The sequence below is a fragment of the Heterodontus francisci genome, chromosome 3 (assembly GCF_036365525.1).
Source record: "Heterodontus francisci isolate sHetFra1 chromosome 3, sHetFra1.hap1, whole genome shotgun sequence".
NCBI classification, from domain to species: domain Eukaryota; kingdom Metazoa; phylum Chordata; class Chondrichthyes; order Heterodontiformes; family Heterodontidae; genus Heterodontus; species Heterodontus francisci.
Window position 1 is genome coordinate 159,476,717 of NC_090373.1, and position 19,833 is coordinate 159,496,549.

A 19,833-nucleotide genomic window follows, 5' to 3' on the forward strand; every position below is an offset into this window, starting at 1 on the left:
GAACTGTGTCAGTAAGTATTGATCCTTTCAAGGAGTTTTGCTTCATGGATGTATAATTCAGTTTTTACCTTTTTTGAGTCTAATTGTTACATGTTTTATCCGTCTCTCCCCTTTTTCTCTTTCCCAAGTACTAATCCATCAAGTGGGTTTTATTTTTCCTGGTGTAACTTTTCAGAAATATTATAGCTGCATAGCAACCGACTGCAGCGTGCTGATGTCCTGGGATCGGGTGACAGAAGGATTAAAGGAAAAGTGCAAACCCGAGCTGTAGCAAATGTCTGGCCCCAAATTCTCTTCATCTTTTCTCCCAACGCTTATGCTTCAGACAGGGTCCACGGCCTGATGGCTGCATCAGTGCAGAGCTGGTGGCAGAAGTGTCACACGTCCTGAATGTGGGGAGATTACGGACTCGCAAAAAAAACCAGGCGTTTCTCTCTCTTGAGTTGTAAGGTGAAGGCAGGCTCCACATTGGAATTTGTTGAGTTAGAGATTTGATGCTGAAATTTGAAACTGATGGCGGAGTATTTAAGACCAGGTCTATGTATGCCCAGAGAGAGGTTAAATACCAGACTAACGAATTAGCCTTTCCCAATTTCCTCCTACATTGCTACCCATGATGTTTTTTTCAGGAGAAAGCGCCATCATCGCCCTCAGCATTAAGAGGTGAGGCTTTACAACTGTTGCGTTGGTTAAAAACCCCCATCACCTCGGGCACTTTATCTTTGATATATATTGCTCAAGCCCCAGGCCTCCCACATCCAAATAGTGACCCGCAGTATTTGCACAGCATCCTGTGTCACTCTGACGCCACTCATCCTGTAGGCCCGTTGGAGGTCCGTAAGGAGTAGAACCACTTCTGGGCTCTCGGGTTCCTCCTGATGGCATGTGAGGCTGTGATTGTGTTTGAAAAGAAACTCATTATAAAATGTTTTAGAAACATGATTGAGTCGGTGCACAGGCCTGTGAATTGATGCAGGCCCTGTATCTCTGTGTTTGAATGGCGATGGAAGGTAAAGCCAAACTAAAATATCCATCGGGACAAAATTATGCGTAACGCACAGAAACCGTGGGCGGGAAAAGACAACTACAACAACCAGAGCCCTGAAAATCCCAGTCGACCTACCCTACCCTCAGAACAACAAAGTGCTTGGGTCCTTTATAGTTGGGAAGTCTTTGATTGGTGAGAATATATGTTGGAGAGTGGATAGATCTCCTCTTCGGTGCTGGGGTATGAGAGCTTGTCAGGGTGGAAACCCCACACTTTCCCAGCAGGAAACCCACTCGATCAGGTTGACTTCACAGGAAAGTAAAATCCGGCGATTTCGCACCGGTGAATCAGGTTAAAATTGCTCCCACAAGAACAGTTTAATGCAGGAGAAGACCATCTGTGGCAGTTAGCCCATCTTTCCGCCGTACTCCCTTGGTGCATTTCTAACAATCCCGAATCTCAAAATAATTATTAAATAAACTTCCTATTTTGAAATTCAGACAAGGGGCTCCATTTAAATGTTTTTGGGTGAATTTTGAGTTTTACGGTAGGGAATCCTGTAGCCGAAGTGGACTTTCATTACTAGAGTTGTTTTACAGACCTACCTTTCTCTGAGGGGGAGGAGTCTGTGTTTAACCATTTAAAATTATTTCAAAAAATAACATTTTCAAGTATCAGTGCCACAGAAATCCATTTTTATTGTGACAAAAATAACTTCCTGGGCAAGGGAATAGGAGCGTCCCCTTTCGCTGACTTTTACTCTCGATGAGTTCCTCACAATTAAATACATCCCTCCGCTCCCTCCAAAAAAGATGTTTCATTCTTTAAACAAGCAAGATTGCAGAGCATCTGCAAGATCGTTTTGTCGTCCCACACACTGTCCAACCTGGCTCTTCACAAAGTCTCCGCTGCTGTATTTCTTGCATGTGATTTAACCAAAGCCGAGATTCTTCCGAAACAAAATACTGCAGATGCTGGGAATCTGAAATAAAAACAGAAAAATGCAGAAAATTCTCAGCAGGTTTGATTTGATTTAGAGATACAGCACTGAAACAGGCCCTTCGGCCCACCGAGTCTGTGCTGACCATTAACCACCCATTTATACTCTTTCTCTTTTCTTTTGGGCCTCCTTATCTCGAGAGACAATGGATATGCGCCTGGAGGTGGTCAGTGGTTTGTGAAGCAGCGCCTGGAGTGGCTATAAAGGCCAATTCTGGAGTGACAGGCTCTTCCACAGGTGCTGCAGAGAAATTTGTTTGTTGGGGCTGTTGCACAGTTGGCTCTCCCCTTGCGCCTCTGTCTTTTTTCCTGCCAACTACTAAGTCTCTTCGACTCGCCACAATTTAGCCCTGTCTTTATGGCTGCCCGCCAGCTCTGGCGAATGCTGGCAACTGACTCCCACGACTTGTGATCAATGTCACACGATTTCATGTCACGTTTGCAGACGTCTTTATAACGGAGACATGGACGGCCGGTGGGTCTGATACCAGTGGCGAGCTCGCTGTACAATGTGTACATTTATACTAATCCTACACTAATCCCATATTCCGACCACATCCCCACCTGTCCCCTATATTCCCCTACCTATAATAGGGGCAATTCCCCTACCTATACTAGGGTCTGGCGGCATCTGTGGAGAGAGAAACAAAGTTAACGTTTCAGGTTGATGAAAAGGTTAGAGATGTAACAGGTTTTAAGCAAGTATAGCGGCGGGGAGAGAGGTTGGGAAGAACCAGAGGAAAGGTCGGTGATAGGGTGGAAGGAAGGAGAAATTAAATGACAAGGAATGGTGCTTGACAAAAGCTGATGGTAATAGCACAAGCAAAGAACAAAAAGTGCGTCTAAAGTGTAAATGTGAAAACCAGAATCATCACCAACAACTGCTGTCCATAAACAAAAAAAAAATGAGATTATGATCTGAAATTGTTAAACTCAGTGTTCAGTCTGGAAGTTCAACCGTGCCTTTTGTTCTCCCCCTGCCCCTCTTTCCCGGCCTCTGTACTTGGTTAAAACCTGCTACATTTCTAATTTTTTCCAGTTCTGATGAAAGGCCACAGATCTGAAACGTTTACTCTCTCTACAGATGCTGTCTGACCTGCAGAGTATTTCCAGCACTTCTGTTTCTATTTCAGATTCTTAGCATCCATAGTATTTTGCTTCTGATCCTGCTTTCACCCGCCATTCACTAACACTGACACCCAGCAGGGATAACCGGACAGTGATGGATAACAGAAAATTCACCTGATATTCGTATCCCTGGCCCACTGAGACCAATTATAGTGCTCCTATGGTTTGCCTCAACTGTGTCAGCACAGACCCTCCTGGTTCCATGAAGCTTAACCATTAACTGGATAAGCTCGCCAAACCCATAATGGTTCCCATGTTTGAATTGTCCATCCCCACAATTGAGATTTGCCGTGCTCAAATTGTGATTTTTTTTTTTACAAGAGTTAGAATGGGTGATAATGTGCTGCCATTAATATACTTTTCAAATATCAATACCCTACATTCTTTCAATGTGATATGAATTTGCACTATATGCTGCATCTCATAGATTGTAAAGAATGTGCATCATTTTCAAATAAGTTGTACCTAGAGCCAATCAGGAAGCAATTGAAGTGATGAAGGATGGTCTGATGTCGAGGTAACGCCCTAGTGCTTTCCAGCCAAACTAATTGGGGATGCAGGTTTATTCCCATTTTTCTTTTTCAGACAGAAAGAAAGTTTGATGTGAGTGCACAACTTTTTGCTTGCGATGATCAAAACGCCATTTATCCTGAGTGGCTTGATGTACCGACTTGCAAAATAAAATAATAAACGGGTAACTTAGTCTGCAGTTACGCATAAAATCCCCTTCACACGGTTATATTTTCACACCTTATTTTTCCTTCACATAAAAATCATTGACTTTAAACTATTTTTTAATTTACGAGACCAGTGAGTGACTGCCTGCTGTCCTGCATTGTCACACTACCTTTCTCACTTTTGAGACTTAATGGAGAATTTCCTTGCGGGGTTTCTTCCGTTCGTTCGGCGTATCTTCGGTGCAAGATGGAAGAAACGCGGCTGGTCGGCAGAATCCCGAGTTATACAATTTCCGCTAAAGTTACGGCAGCCGAACAGAAGAATCACAGAATAATACAGTGCAGAAGAGGCCCTTTGGCCCATCGAGTCTGCACAGATGCATTAAAGACACCTGACCTGTCTACCTAATCCCATTTGCCAGCACTTGGCCCATAGCCTTGAATGTTATGACGTGCAAATGCTCATCCAGGTACTTTTTAAAGGATGTGAGGCAACCTGCCTCTACCACCCTCCCAGGCAGTGCATTCCAGACTGTGACCACCCTCTGGGTAAAAAGTTCTTCCTCAAATCCCCCTTAAACCTCCTGCCCCTCACCTTAAACTTGTGTCTCCTTGTAACTGACCCTTCAACTAAGGGGAACAGCTGCTCCCTATCCACCCTGTCCATGCCCCTCATAATCTTGTACACCTCGATCAGGTCACCCCTCAGTCTTCTCTGCTCCAGCGAAAACAACCCAAGCCAATCCAAACTCTCTTCATAGCTTAAATGTTCCATCCCAGGCAATATCCTAGTGAATCGCCTCTGCACCCCTTCCAATGCAATCACATCCTTCCTATAATGTGGCGACCAGAATTGCACACAGTACTCCAGCTGTGGCCTTACCAAAGTTCTGTACAACTCCAACATGACCTCCCTGCTTTTGTAATCTATGCCTCGATTGATAAAGGCAGGCGTCCCATATGTCTTTTTCACCATCCTATTAACCTGCCCTTCTGCCTTCAGAGATCTATGGACAAACACACCAAGGTCCCTTTGTTCCTCGGAACTTCCCAGTGTCAGGCCATTCATTGAATACTTCCGTGTCGCATTACTCCTTCCAAAGTGCATCACCTCACACTTTTCAGGATTAAATTCCATCTGCTACTTTTCTGCCCATTTGACCATCCCGTCTATATCTTCCTGTAACTCAAGACACTCCACCTCACTGTTAACCACTCGGCCAATCTTTATGTCATCCGCGAACTTACTGATCCTACCCCCCACATTGTCATTTATGTCGTTTATATAAATGACAAACAATAGGGGACTCAGCACAGATCCCTGAGGGAATTCCTGCCACTGGGTTCAGAACCAGCCCAGACTGATGGGATGAAAATCTTTCTCCTGGATGTGTCCAATACAGATGAGCTTTGCCCAAGTCGAATCAGCTGCTCATGAGCGTGAACCCCCAGCACATAACTGCCTACATCTGGGCATTCATTGGCAACTGCACTGAGAAACCACGCGATGGTTGGTGTGGAAACCAAGTTTGTGCCAAAGGCACTTTGTTTTTCTGAGTAAAAAGGAGTTTTACTCTGCATCTGACTGGGAGATTGCTTGACGTTGACACTGCCTAAAATGAACACGCATTGTTTTAGAATGGGATTAGACAAGTTATATTTTTTCTTCTAATGCCAGTGTAAGAATTCATTTTATCTACATTTATTTTCATAATTTGATTTTCAGTCTGGTTGCTACATAGATTTCCCTTTCTTCCCAATCATCCCCAGCAGAGCTGAGTTGTTTCCTTGAATGGAGAATACAGGTAAATATGTCAGAGCCAAGATCCTACTGATACCAGCCACCAGGAATTCTCTTTGCCTGTACTGCCTCACCTTCAGTTCTTTTGTTACAGACATCTCCCCCTCCCCCTTCTCTCCCCCTTCCCCCTCTCTCCCCCCTCCCAATTGCTTCAATTCTTTGTAAATTTAGATATCTAGGGGCGGAAATTGGTTTGGGGGCAATAACGAAAAATGGGCGATAGCGAATGATAGCCGCTTTTACATCCTGCTCGATGTTTGCTTTCAATGGTCGTGGGACAGATGTAAAACCGGCTGCAGACCTGCTGTTGCCCATTTTGTGCTCCTGCGCAAACCCAATTTCATTGAAAAACCCAATTAGATTGAAAAGATGGGATCATTTCTGCTCTGGGACATGAAGGAAGGAGTGTGACCATGCAGAGGGCACAGTCATAACTGAGGCATATAGTCTTGGGTGGGGCTGAAAATGACGCAGTCACTCCAAATGCAATGTTTACGATGATGTAAAACTCTTCACCATTATCAGTGTCATGTATTATGCCAACAGGTCTTGTACCACAAGTGCATTCTGTACAGTCAGTGGGCAGCTCAATTTTATGACTTTTTTCTTCCCTCCACCCCACCCCACCCCCAATACAAAATAACTAATTGACCCATAACATCCAGAGCTATCAAAGGTTTATAAGTCTGGTCTTAAGGCATTCTATTCAGTCACATGTATCTGCTCCCTGGGAGAGGAGTACTCAGCTCTACTGAAGATTGCCATTCAATGGTGGCTATATATTATCTAGCTATGATACAGGGAAATATATTTGAAACCAGCAATGTCTAGCGAGTACTCAATGCCTGCAATGCTTTCGCAGTTTCCCCCTCAAGCACATTACTGCTTCTAATGTACATCTGCAAAAGTGTTATACCTGTGTAAAGCAGTGTACAACTCTCTCATCTTGTTGGAGAGCCGCATCGCTCTGGCCCAATGATATAATGCCAGACTCCTCTTCCCGTCACATGCTGGAGAATTGTGGCGATTAGTTGTGACACTGAGTTAACTGGAGGTATGTGCCGGCTATTAACTCTTCAAAGCTTCAATTGAAAAGTAAACACAAATGTTTGGGCTGTTAACCTCCTTCTCATGATTTATTTCTCTTGCATTATGATGTCACCTGACCAGCAGATTTAATTGAGTCTCTGAACTATTCTCAGTACACTGATTAATGTGTTTCTCTGAATTCCTCTCAATGCTGTTAGAACAGTTGTTAGCCCATTTAATACAGAAGTTAAACAACTGCGTTGAAATTGCAAGCACATTAATTGGTCCAGTAAAAACAGGACACAGGGTACTTACACCCACGACTGTATCGTAACCTGCTAGCACATTCAAAACCACCAATTTGTTCTCCATGCAACCCACACCTACCCATTTGTTACCCATAACACAAGTTTTGTTTAGCTTCATGCCATGAGCATATAATTCAGAACTTCCTCATCCCTAACCAATGATATTCCGGCCATGAATGATCGGAAAATCGCAGGCTGGGATGCGGCGTTTCCTGATTATATGCTTCTATCGTCTGCACATATGGAAGTAAATGTCACACTCCCGGCAGCAAGCCTCGCCCATCTAGAGCACGCTGAAAACTAGGCTTGTATACTGTTCTCAGTGGTCAGAAAATCATTGTCAACGCGTGCCTAAATTCCTGATATGTAGCAATATCTGTGGGATGTTTGCTGCCTGGAGCACAAACTCGAAAAACTATCCCTTATGTCCTGTCTGAGGAGGTAGTTTAGCTTCACAGATTTTTTTTAAAGCACAGAACTGAACCGTTCTTCTCTACATAACTGTTATTCTACGGAAGCTGTATAGAACATTACCTGCATCGGATTCCCAACAGTTGACAACTGTATGTGTGTTTCCCAATGGTGATAACATTGATCACAGTTGGACAAAGTTATGGGAAACTTGTATGCATTATAATAGATTACAATCAGGCTTTAGTTGCAGAAATCAGTGCAGATAACAATAGACACAATTTGGAAAGGATGTATTGTTCAACTGTTTTTCTGGATTTAAAAAAAATTAGTAAAACTGAGTCCCCGCAGCTGCTATTACTGAAGTCGAGGTTTACTCGTGAGAGATTCTTGATGTGTGATACACTAACAATATTAGGTAGTCATTTTTGAGGGATTGAAGTACCAATTCCCGGCCTATGTGAAAGACCAGCAGATGTAGAAGACAGCAGTATCACTACCTAACTCACCTGCTTAATGGGCTCTGGGTATTTGCTTTATTATTAGATGTCAAAGTTCTTTTCAGTGCCAAATCTGTTTTGAATCAACACTGTCTTTAAATGCTGAATTCAGATTGTTTAAAAGGTAACCCTACATACGATTGAAAAGCCTCAACAATTCTTTCTCTCCCGTACAGTGTGGATAATGGCTGGCAACGCTGCATTAAGCCTGCCGAGCAAAACAGGGTATCTATTCAGTTATAATCATGTTCTATACTCTGAGAGCCTGATTGTCTGATAATATGTGCTCATCTGTTCATTCACTCAAAAGCCTCTGTAACTATAGATATTTTACGGCTTCTATACAATATCTGTGAATTTTCACAGAACGTATCTATATATTATATATATACAATTGACATATATAACTTCTACAGGCACAATTGGGACAATTCATTTTTTTAGCGATAGTGTAAAATGAACGATGTCAGATCGCTCGCCAGTTACACACCTCTCCCGATTTCAGTTTCTGTTGAAGCGAAGGTGTATACTGGGCGGCCAATTCAACATCGCCCACTTTACACTATTGGCAAAAGTTAAAATTACTCCCAGTGCATATTTTCTGCTGTGTGTAAAGTTGAAGAAAATTCTTTGACTAAACTCATCACAAACCAGTTTACGCACAGAGGGAAATGTATGGAATTGTGTATGTATATGTACGCACTGGTCTTGGAATTTGAATTTTTAGCACGAGACAGTTTAGTCAGGCACTAAAATAAAAGCAAAATACTGCAGATGCTGGAAATCTGAAATAAAAACAAGAAATGCTGGGAATACTCAGCAGGTCTGGCAGCATCTGTGGAGAGAGAAGCAGAGTTGACGTTTCAGGTCAGTGACCCTTCATTAGAACTTCTCTCTTCACAGATGCTGCCAGACCTGCTGAGTATTTCTTGTTTTTATTGTCAGCCACTACCCCGTTTAAAATAGACCTGGAAAGTCATTAAACTAGAAGACATGGAAATTTCTGACAAACGCACTGTGTTTGAATATGAATAGTTGAAGGACCAAATTTCACGTCCAATTACATATATACTGTGTATTCAGATGCACACTTGCATGTGTACATGGATATACTGTACATAAAAATATAGACTAAAGTCAACAGGATTTTTTCATATGGTAATTTTATTGGCCGGGGGATGGGGGAAATAAAGTAAAACATTCTTTCAACAGGAAGAGTCTGAATAAAATCCTGTAAAATAATGTACGGTAGAAATCTTAGTTCCCACATCAATAGCTGCCAAAATTCCACAGTGAAATAACTTGCACTCTTATCTTTTTTAAAAATGCAAAATTAACATTAATTATGAAAAGCACACATCTCCACTGAAACGCCTGCAAAGATAAAAGACAAATTCTGTGTGCACTGCGGGTCTTCCCTTTTCTTTGTGTGCAGAAATGATCCCTAGTCAATTTCTATTGAACAATATCTCCTTCCTCATTCCTAGTGTTTCTTTTTCAAGACGAATGAAAAAACAGCTGCCTTAATTTACTGCTTGTGTAGTTGCATTGTTTTTGTGAATGCCAGCTTCAGTGTCACTTAACAATTTTGTTTAAAATTAACAAAAAAAAACACCCAATTTTCTTATACTTGTTAGTGTTGAATGGTTTCTGAACATTTATGTGACCTGTTTTAACAGAACTTTACTTGTATATTCAAATGCAGTTATGTAAGTGTAAACAAGACCTTGTAGTGTTTTTATATCTTATTTCAGTACGCTTCCTAAACATTTTATAGTATTATTTATTAAAAGTTTAAAAATAAAGCAAATTGTTTGCATAAAATTAACTGAAGCCTTCAGTCCATGTAGACAGAACCAAGATGTTGGGTGTGTTACAGCTCTCTGTAATGCTGGGGCCGTGCAGTCATAAGGACCTCAAAGAAAAATTATATCTGTAGACAAGCATAATGCGGCATTAATTTAATTTTCAAAATAACCATGTCATTCAGTTCCTTAAAGCAGAAAGTCATGGGGTGTTTCTTTCCATGTAATGTAAAAAAATGTATTTGTGATTTTTTTTTTCCCTCCGTGTATTGCATATGAAGCCAAAAAAATAAATGCTTGAAACTTCAGTGTACATTCCTACAACAGTGGGTGGATGTAGTGTTGTTCCACATTTCACTATGTCTCTCAGTAGGCATCATGCTAGTTATCCATGTCTATTTATAGGCACAGGATTATGAAGACATATTTCTTGTAGGTATCTACCAGCTGTCCGTTGGTTGTTAAAACCTTCATGTCTGTACACATCAGACCTCTCCACTGTGACAGATTTGGCCAGCCTATGCCAGTTGCTGATTTGAATCGCTCCAACAACAACTTGCATTCATATAGCATTGTTAAACTTGGAATAAAGCATCGCAAGGCATGTCACAGATACATAAGGGAAAAATGGATGCTGAGCTAAAAGTGGAGATAGTTAGAAGGGGTGACCATAGGTATAGTGAAGAGGAGGGAGGATTTGCGAGGAGGGAATACCAGCGTGTAGGGCCTAAGGAGCTGAAAGAATGGCCGCTAATGGTGGAGTGAAGGGTGGATGCACGAGATCAGAGTCACAAAAGCAAAGTAGTGTGGATGTTGAAAATCTGAAATAAAAACAAAATGCTGGAAGCACTCAAAAGGTCAGGCAGCATCTGTGGAGAGAGTAAAAGAGTTAAAATGTTTCAGATTGCTGACCTTTCATCAGATAAATGGGGCATTCAGCAGTGGATAAGGTTCCAGGCATGGAGGAGATTACAGAGATAAGGAGGGGTGAGGCCACAAGACTGACCGTTTTAAATTTTATGCATTGGGGGCCCAGGAACCAATGTAGGTCAGTGTAGCCATAGTTGATGCGGGAACAGGACTTGGAGCATGGGAGGACTCAAAGAGAGTCAGAGTCGTTTACAGCATAGAAGGAGGCCATTTGGCCCATCAAGTCTATGCTGCTCTCTGTAGACCAATCCAGTCAGTCCCATTCCCCTGCTTTATCGCCGTCATCCTGCAACATTATTTCCTTCAACTGCCCATTCAATTTCCTTTAGAAATCATTGATTACCTCTCCTCCACCACCTTCATAGGCAGCAAGTTCCAGGTTATTAACACATGCTGCGTAAAAAGTTCTTCCTCACAACCCCCCTGCATCTCTTACCCAAAACCTTAAATATGTGAGCTCTAGTCCTTGTACCATTAGCTAATGGGAACATTTTTTCTTTGTCTATCTTATCCACACCTGTCATAATCGTGTACACCTCTATCAAATCTCCCCACAATCTTCTTTGCTCCAAGAAGAACAGCTCCGTTTCTCCAACCTAACCTCGTAGCTAAAAATCCCTTATTCCCTGTAACCATTCTGGTAAATCGCCTCTGCACCCTCTCAAGGATCCTCACATCCTTCCTAAAGTGTGGTGATCAAAACTGGATGCAATACTCTAGTTGTGACCTAACCAGAATGTTATAAAGATTCACCATAACTTCCCCGCTTTTGTACTCAATACTTCTATTTGTGAAGCCCATATGCCTCAGCTGATGACTCAGTACTCCTCCATGTTGAACAGCACTTGGAGGAAGCACTGAGGGTGGCAAGGGCACAAAATGTACTCTGGGTGGGGGACTTCAATGTCCATCACCAAGAGTGGCTCGGTAGCACCACTACTGACCGAGCTGGCCGAGTCCTAAAGGACATAGCTGCTAGACTGGGTCTGCGGCAGGTGGTGGGGGAACCAACACGAGGGAAAAACATATTTGACCTCGTCCTCACCAATCTGCCTGCCGCAGATGCTTCTGTCCATGACAGTATCGGTAGGAGTGACCACCGCACAGTCCTTGTGGAGACGAAGTCACGCCTTCACATTGAGGATACCGTCCATCGTGTTGTGTGGCACCATTACCGTGCTAAATGGGATAGATTTCGAACAGATCTAGCAATGCAAAACTGGGCATCCATGAGGCGCTGTGGGCCATTAGCAGCAGCAGAATTGTACTCATCCACAATCTGTAACCTCATGGCCCAGCATATCCCCCACTCTACCATTACCATAAAGCCAAGAGACCAACCCTGGTTCAATGAAGAGTGCAGGAGGGCATGCCAGGACCAGCACCAGGCATACCTCAAAATGAGGTGTCAACCTGGTGAAGCTACAACCCAGGACTACTTGCATGCCAAACTGCGTAAGCAGCATGCGATAAACAGAGCGAAGCGATCCCATAACCAACAGATCAGATCCAAGCTCTGCAGTCCTGCCACATCCAGCCATGAATGGTGGTGGACAATTAAACAACTAACTGGAGGAGGTGGCTCCACAAATATCCCCATCCTCAATGATGGGGGAGCCCTGCACATCAGTGCGAAAGATAAGGCTGAAGCATTTGCAAAAATCTTCAGCCAGAAGTGCCTAGTTGATGATCCATCTTGGCCTCCTCCTGAAGTCCCCAGCATCACAGATGCCAGACTTCAACCTATTCAATTCACTCCGCGTGATATCAAGAAACGACTGAAGGCACTGGATACTGCAAAAGCTATGGGCCCTGACAATATTCTGGCACTAGTACTGAAGACCTGTGCTTCAGAACTTGCTGCACCCCTAGCCAAGCTGTTCCAGTACAGCTACAACACTGGCATCTACCCCGCAATATGGAAAATTGCCCAGGTATGTCCTGTACACAAAAAACAAGTCCAACCCGGCCAATTACCGCCCCATCAGCCGACTCTCAATCATCAGTAACGTGATGGAAGGTGTCATCAACAAGGCCATCAAGCGGCAGTTGCTTAGTAATAACCTGCTCAGTGACGCTCAGTTTGGGTTCCGCTAGGGCCACTCAGATCCTGACCTCATCACAGCCTTGGTTCAAACGTGGACAAAAGAGCTGAACTCAAGAGGTGAGGTGAGAGTAACTGCCCTTGACATCAAGGCAGCATTTGACCGAGTATGGCATCAAGGAGCCCTAGCAAAACTGAGGTCAATGGGAATTGGGGAAAACTCTCTGCTAGTTGGAGTCATACCTAGCGCAAAGGAAGATGGTTGTGGTTGTTGGAGGTCAATCATCTGAGCTCCAGAACATCACTGCAGGAGTTCCTCAGGGTAGTGTCCTAGGCCCAACCATCTTCAGCTGCTTCATCAATGACCTTCCTTCAATCATAAGGTCAGAAGTGGGGATGTTCGTGGATGATTGCACAATGTTCAGCACCATTCGTGACTCCTCAGATACTGAAGCAGTCCGTGTAGAAATGCAGCAAGACCTGGACAATATCCAGGCTTGGGCTGATAAGTGGCAAGTAACATTCGCGCCACACAAGTGCCAGGCAATGACCATCTACAACAAGAGAGAAACTAACCATCTCCCCTTGACATTCAACAGCATTACCATTGCTGAATCCCCCACTATCAACATCCTAGGGGCTACCATTGACCAGAAACTGAACTGGAGTAGCCATATAAATACCGTGGCTACAAGAGCAGGTCAGAGGCAAGGAATCCTGAGGCGAGTAACTCACCGCCTGACTCCCCAAAGCCTGTCCACCATCTACAAGGCACAAGTCAGGAGTGTGATGGAATACTCTCCACTTGCCTGGATGGGTGCAGCTCAAACAACACTCAAGAAGCTCGACACCATCCAGGACAAAGCAGCCCGCTTGATTGGCACCCCATCTACAAACATTCACTCCCTCCACCACCGACACACAGTAGCAGCAGTGTGTACCATCTACAAGATGCACTGCAGCAATGCACCAAGGCTCCTTAGACAGCACCTTCCAAACCCACGACCTCTACCAACTAGAAGGACAAGGGCAGCAAATACATGGGAACACCACCACCTGCAAGTTCCCCTCCAAGTCACACACCATCCTGACTTGGAACTATATCACCGTTCCTTCACTGTCACTGGATCAAAATCCTGGAACTCCCTTCCTAACAGCACTGTGGGTGTACCTTCCTCACATGGACTGCAGCGGTTGAAGAAGGCAGCTCACCACCACCTTCTCAAGGGCAATTAGGGATGGGCAATAAATGCTGGCATAGCCAGTGACACCCACATCCCATGAATAAAAAAAAATATGCTTTGCTGACTATTCTGTCAATATGTCCTGCCACCTTCAAAGATCAATGCACATGTATCCCCAGGTTTGTCTGTCGCTGCACACTCTTTAGAACGGTGCCATTAAGTCTATATTGTCTCTTGCCATTCCTTCTGCCAAAATGCATCATCTCACAGTTCTCTGTATTAAATTCCGTTTGCCATTTGTCTGCTCATTTTGCTAGCCTGTCTATGTCCTGCTTTAGTTGATTTGTATCAACTCATTGTTTTCCAGGCCTCCACATTTGGTTTCATTGGCAAATTTTGATATGTCACTCTCCATTCCAATATCCAAGCCATTTTATATATATAAAAAAAGCAGTGGTCCTAGCACTGGCCTGTGAGGAACACCACTGTTTAGCATCCTTCAGTCTGAAAAATAACCATTTTACCACTACTCACTGTTTTCTGTCCTTAAGCCAATTTATTATCCAAGCTGACACTGACCCTTCTATTCCATGAGCCTCAATTTTGTTAACCAGCCTTTTATGTAGTACTTTGTCAAAGGCTTTCTTCAAATTTAAATAGTCAGCATCCACTGCATTCCCTTCATCAACCTTCTCTGTTATTTCATCAAAAAATTCAATTTGATTAGTCAAGCATAATCTGCCTTTCACAAATCTGTGATCGCTATCCTTAATTAGCTTGAACCTCTCCAAGTGCCTGTTTTTTTCCCCCCTGATTATTGTTTCTAAAACCTTACTCACCATAGATGTTAAACTGAAAGCATAATACTGCAGATGCTGGAAATCTGAAACAAAAACAAAAAGTGCTGGAAATAGCAGGTCTGGCAGCATCTGTGGAGAAAGAAGCAAAGTTAACGTTTCAGGTTTGTGACCTTTCAACAGAACTGGCAAAGGTTAGAAAAGAATTAGGTTTTAAGCAAGTGAAAGGGAGGCGGGGTGGGGGAGAGAACAAAGAGGAAGGTGTTTGATAGGGCAGAGGGAGATTAAATAACAAAGCTGTCCTGGGACAAAGGCAAAGCGTGTGTTAATGCTTGTGGTGAAAGACAAAGCATTAGTCCAAAGAAACTGTTAATTTTTAAAAATTCGTTCATGGGATGTGGGCCTCGCTGGCCAGGCCAGCATTTATTGCCCATCCCTAATTGCCCTTGAGAAGGTGGTGGAATAGTGGAATAATGAGCAGCTCTGACTACATGAAAAGCAGGCACATGGTTAAAAAATAAAATATTATCAAAAAGGCCAGTCATGCTCTGAAGTTATTGAACTTAGTGTTCAGTCTACAAGTCTGTAGAGTGCCTAATCAAAAGATCAGGTGCTGCTCCTCGAGCTTGCATTGATGTTCACTGGAACACTTGAGCAGGCCAAAGACAGAAATGTGGGCATGAGAGCAGGGGGGTGTGTTGAAATGGCAAGCAACCGGAAGTTCAGGGTCATGCTTTCGGACTGAGTGGAGGTTTTCAGCAAGGTGGTCACCTAATCTGCGTTTGGTCTCCCCAGTGTAGAGGAGACTGCATTGTGAGCAGCGAATACAGTATACTAAATTGAAAGAAGTACAAGTAAATCGCTGCTTCACCTGAAAGGAGTGTTTGGGGCCTTGGATACTGAGGAGAGAGGAGGTAAAAGGGAGGTATTACGCCTCCTGTGATTGCATGGGAAGGTGCCATGGGAAGGGGATGAGGTGTCGGGGGTAATGGAGGAGTGGACCAGGGTGTCGTGGAGGGAACAATCCCTTTGGAATGCCGATGGGAGGGGAAGATGCATTTGGTAGTGGCATCATGCTCTAGGTGGTGGAAATGGCGGAGGATGATTCTTTGTATTTGGAGGCTGGTAGGGTGGAAAGTGAAGACAAGGGGAACCCTGTCACGGTTCTGGGAAAGAGGGGACAGCGTGAGGGCAGAGGTGCGGGAAATGGGACGAACACGTTTGAACACCCTGTCAACCACAGTGGTTGAGGAAAAAGACATATCAGAGGAGCTGTTAAATGCTAAAACATAGATGTTAAACTGACTGGCCTGTAGTTACTTGGATTGTCCTTACACCCGTTCTTGAATAATGGTGTCACATTTTCTACTCTCCAATCCTCTGGCACCTCCCTCGAATCTAGGGAAGATTGGAAGATTATAGTACGCCCTTCCGCTATCTCCGTCCCCACTTCCTTCAGCAAGCTTGTATGCAAGCCATCAGGACCAGGCGATTTAGTCACTCTAAGCATAGCCAACCTTTCCAGTACATCCTTCCTTTCAATTTTCACCCCATCCAATACCTCTACCATTTCTGCTTCTACCAATATTTTGTCAGCATCCTCTTCCTTATTAAACACCAATACAAAGTACTCATTAAGTATTCTAGCCTTGCCTTGCACCTCTACGTACATATCACAGTCTTTGTCTCTAATAGGCCCCACCCTGCCTCTTATTACCCACTTACTATTTACAAACTGGTAGAAGATTTTTGGGTTCCCTTTTATGTTGACTTCCATTCTATTCTCATATTCTCTCTTTCCCAGTCTTATTTTCCTCTTCACGTCCCCTCTCAACTTATTGCATTTGACCTGGTTCTTACTTGAAGAATTCACCTGACATGCATCATACACCCTCTTTTTTTGTTCTACCATATTCTCTTGATCCTTGTCATCCAAGGATCCCTGGCTTTGGTTTCCTTACCTTTCGCCCTTGTTGAAGTGTACCTAGCCTGTACCTGAAGAAGAATATCTTCCTGAAAGATCACCTATTTTTCCGTTACAGATTTTCCTGACAGTTTTTGGTTCCATTTTACCCCCTTCTCAGCCCATTGCAATTAGCCCTCTTCTAATTTAGATGGTCTACTTTGGATTGTTCCTTTCTCTTCTCCATTATTAGTCTAAATCTTATGATATGATGATCACTCTTCGCCAAGTGTTTCCCCACAGACACTTGGCTCACCTCATTCCACAACACCAGATCCAGCAATGCCTCCTTCCGAGTTGGAGCAGGAACATACTGGTCAAAGAAATTCTCCTGAACACATTTCAGAAATTCCTCCCCCTCCTTACCCTTTACTCTAATACTCAACTGATATTTGGGTAATTAATGTCCCCCAATATCACCAATCTATAGTTCTTGCACATCTCTGTGATTTCCCTGCAGATTTGTTCCTCTCTCTCTCACCATTTGGAGGCCTGTAGGATGCCCCCAGTCTCATGATCATCCATTTTTGCTTCTCAAATCTAACTAAATGGATTCTGTCCTTGTCCTCTCAAGGAAAACCGCCCTTTCCAATAAGGGGCGGCACAGTGGCGCAGTGGTTAGCACTGCAGCCTCACAGCTCCAGCGACCCGGGTTCAATTCTGGGTACTGCCTGTGTGGAGTTTGCAAGTTCTCCCTGTGTGTGCGTGGGTTTCCTCCGGGTGCTCCGGTTTCCTCCCACATGCCAAAGACTTGCAGGTTGATAGGTTAATTGGCCATTATAAATTGCCCCTAGTATAGGTAGGTGGTAGGGAAATATAGGGACGGGTGGGGATGTGGTAGGAATATGGGATTAGTGTAGGATTAGTATAAATGGGTGGTTGATGGTCGGCACAGACTCGGTGGGCCGAAGGGCCTGTTTCAGTGCTGTATCTCTAAATCTAAATCTAACACAATGCCTTCCATCATCGGTACTGCCACCCCACCTCCCTTTTTTGCTTCCCTTTTCTGAATACTTTGTATCCTTGAATATTAACTGCTACATTATATTTCCACACCACTATTTGTGCTTGTAGCTCACCAACCTTAATCATCACACTTTGTGTATTTACATCAGGGGTGTCCAACAACCTTTTCTCATTGGCAGGGGGGGGCACATAGGGGACGGTGAGCAAATTTTGGAAAATTAAAGGCATTAAAAATTTATCCTGCTATCAAAACAATAACAAATGTGCATTTTTGTGAAGAAGCTTTAAATGAGAAGACTTATGTATTGACTTACTTTCTCATCACTATATTGAAAACTGATTTAGGGACATACCTGGCATTGTTTTCACTTGCATAAGTAGTCAGTCTCTGCCCGCACACTTGATGTAGAAATACAGAGTATTCTGGATAGATTTCCATCTGTCAGGAGACACCCTGATCTCTCTCCCTCCTCTCCCCTCATGCTTTCTCTGTGTCTCCCTGTCTCTCTTTCATCCTCTCTCCCTCTCCCTCCTCTAGGGCTAAGGGACACAGATTGAGAGTTTTGGGGAAAAGATGCAGGGAAATACGAGGAAGCATTTTTTTTTACACAGCGGGTGGTAATGACCTGGAACTCACAGCCCACAGGAAGTGGAGATGATTAATGACTTTGAGAGGAAGTTGGATGCTGAGAGAAATAGACTTCAGGGCTATGAAGATCGAGCTGGGGAGTGGGACTGACTGCATAGCTCTGTGGAGAGCTGGCATGGACTCGATGAGCCGAATGGCCTCCTTCTGTGCCGTGAATAAATGATTCTATGACTCTGGCTCTCTCTCTCTCCTCACCCGCTCTCTGTCTCTTCTCCCCGTCCCCTCCATTTCTCTCTTCCCTCTCTGTCTGTCTCTCTCCCCCCACTCTATCCTTCTCTACCCCCCCACACTCTCTCTCACTCTCCCCCCTCTCTCGCCCCCTCCCGTCTTTGTCTCTCCTCCTCTCTCTGCATTTCCCTTGTTCCCTGCTCCGTGTTCCCCGCAGCAGCCATTCCCACAACCAGATACTTACCATGTCTGTTTTATTTAAGTTGGTGCAAGTGGAGGCAGGAAGTTGCCAAGTGTGTAGGATACAGGACATTTACTAAACTGCACGAAAGCAACAGGGGTGGCCAATCCCAGGGTGCCTGTCCTGCATCACACCAATCAGCGCTAAGCCCACCTGCACAGCCCCTGTCAGTCACAAGGAATGACTAATCACAGACAGGGGTCCTGTCTGCCCATCAGACACAGGTCCTGCCTACCCCCTCTACCTGATGTAAGGGGAGCCATCAATCAGAGCCAAGCCACGAGCAGATTGACGGGCCATATGCAACCTTCAGTGGGATGGATACTGTCCCGCGGGCCATATGTTGGACAACCCTGATTTACATACATGCATTGTAAACCTGTCTTTGTATTCTGCGAAGTCTTTCTTGGTCTGCTTTTATCTAACATGGTACTATTTCCTTCTCTGGTACAATCCAACACTCTCACTTTATGCACCTTATTCCTCTTTTCTACTTCTATATGCTGGTGCCTATCCCCCTGCCAATTTAGTTAAAACCCTCCCAATCCCCACTAGCGAACCTCCTTGTGAAGACATTGGTCGTAGTACTGTTGAGCTGCAACCCATCCCTTTTGAATAGGTGCCTCCTGCCCAAGAACTGGTCCCAATGCCCCAATAACCTGAAGCCCTCCCTCCTGCACCATGCTTCAAGCCATGCATTGATCCTCCCCATTTTCCTATTTCTACTCTCACTAGTGCATGGCACTGGCAGTAATCCAGAGATTACTATCTTTGGGGTAGTACTTTTTAACTTCCTCCCTAGCTGTTGAAAATATGACTGTAGGACCTCAATACCTGCCCTTTCTCTGTCATTGGTACTGACGTGTACCACAACTTCTGGCTCACCCCCTTCCCCCTGCAAAATATTCTCTGTGATGTCCTTTACCCTGCCACCAGGGAGGCAACACACCATGCAGGACTCACAATGATAGTTACAGAATTGCCTGTCTGTCCCCCTAACTATGGAATCGCCTTTAATGACTGCATTTCTACTCTTTGCTCTTCCCTCCTGTGCAGTTCGTTGCCCATTGGTGCCATGGTCTGGACTTCCCCCAGCAGTCTCCAAAGCTGAGTACCAGTTTGAGAGTGTCACACACACCCAAGACTCTTGCACCTCCTGCCTCCTCCTACTTATCTGGATGGCCACCCATCTACTATCCTGAAGTCTTCCTATCTGTGGTGTGACCATCACCTGGAACATACAAT

At 44.2% G+C, this 19,833-nt stretch overlaps 1 protein-coding gene across 1 annotated transcript in view; it reads right to left on the bottom strand.

The window, feature by feature from the left end:
• Window positions 1-1,741: 1,741 nt before the first annotated feature.
• Window positions 1,742-19,833, bottom strand: part of scml4 (Scm polycomb group protein like 4) — a 154,781-nt gene continuing 136,689 nt past the window's right edge. The window contains exon 9 of the transcript XR_010972738.1: window positions 1,742-1,970. The gene's annotated coding sequence lies outside the window, so the exon portion shown is untranslated. The remainder of the gene's footprint in view (window positions 1,971-19,833) is intronic.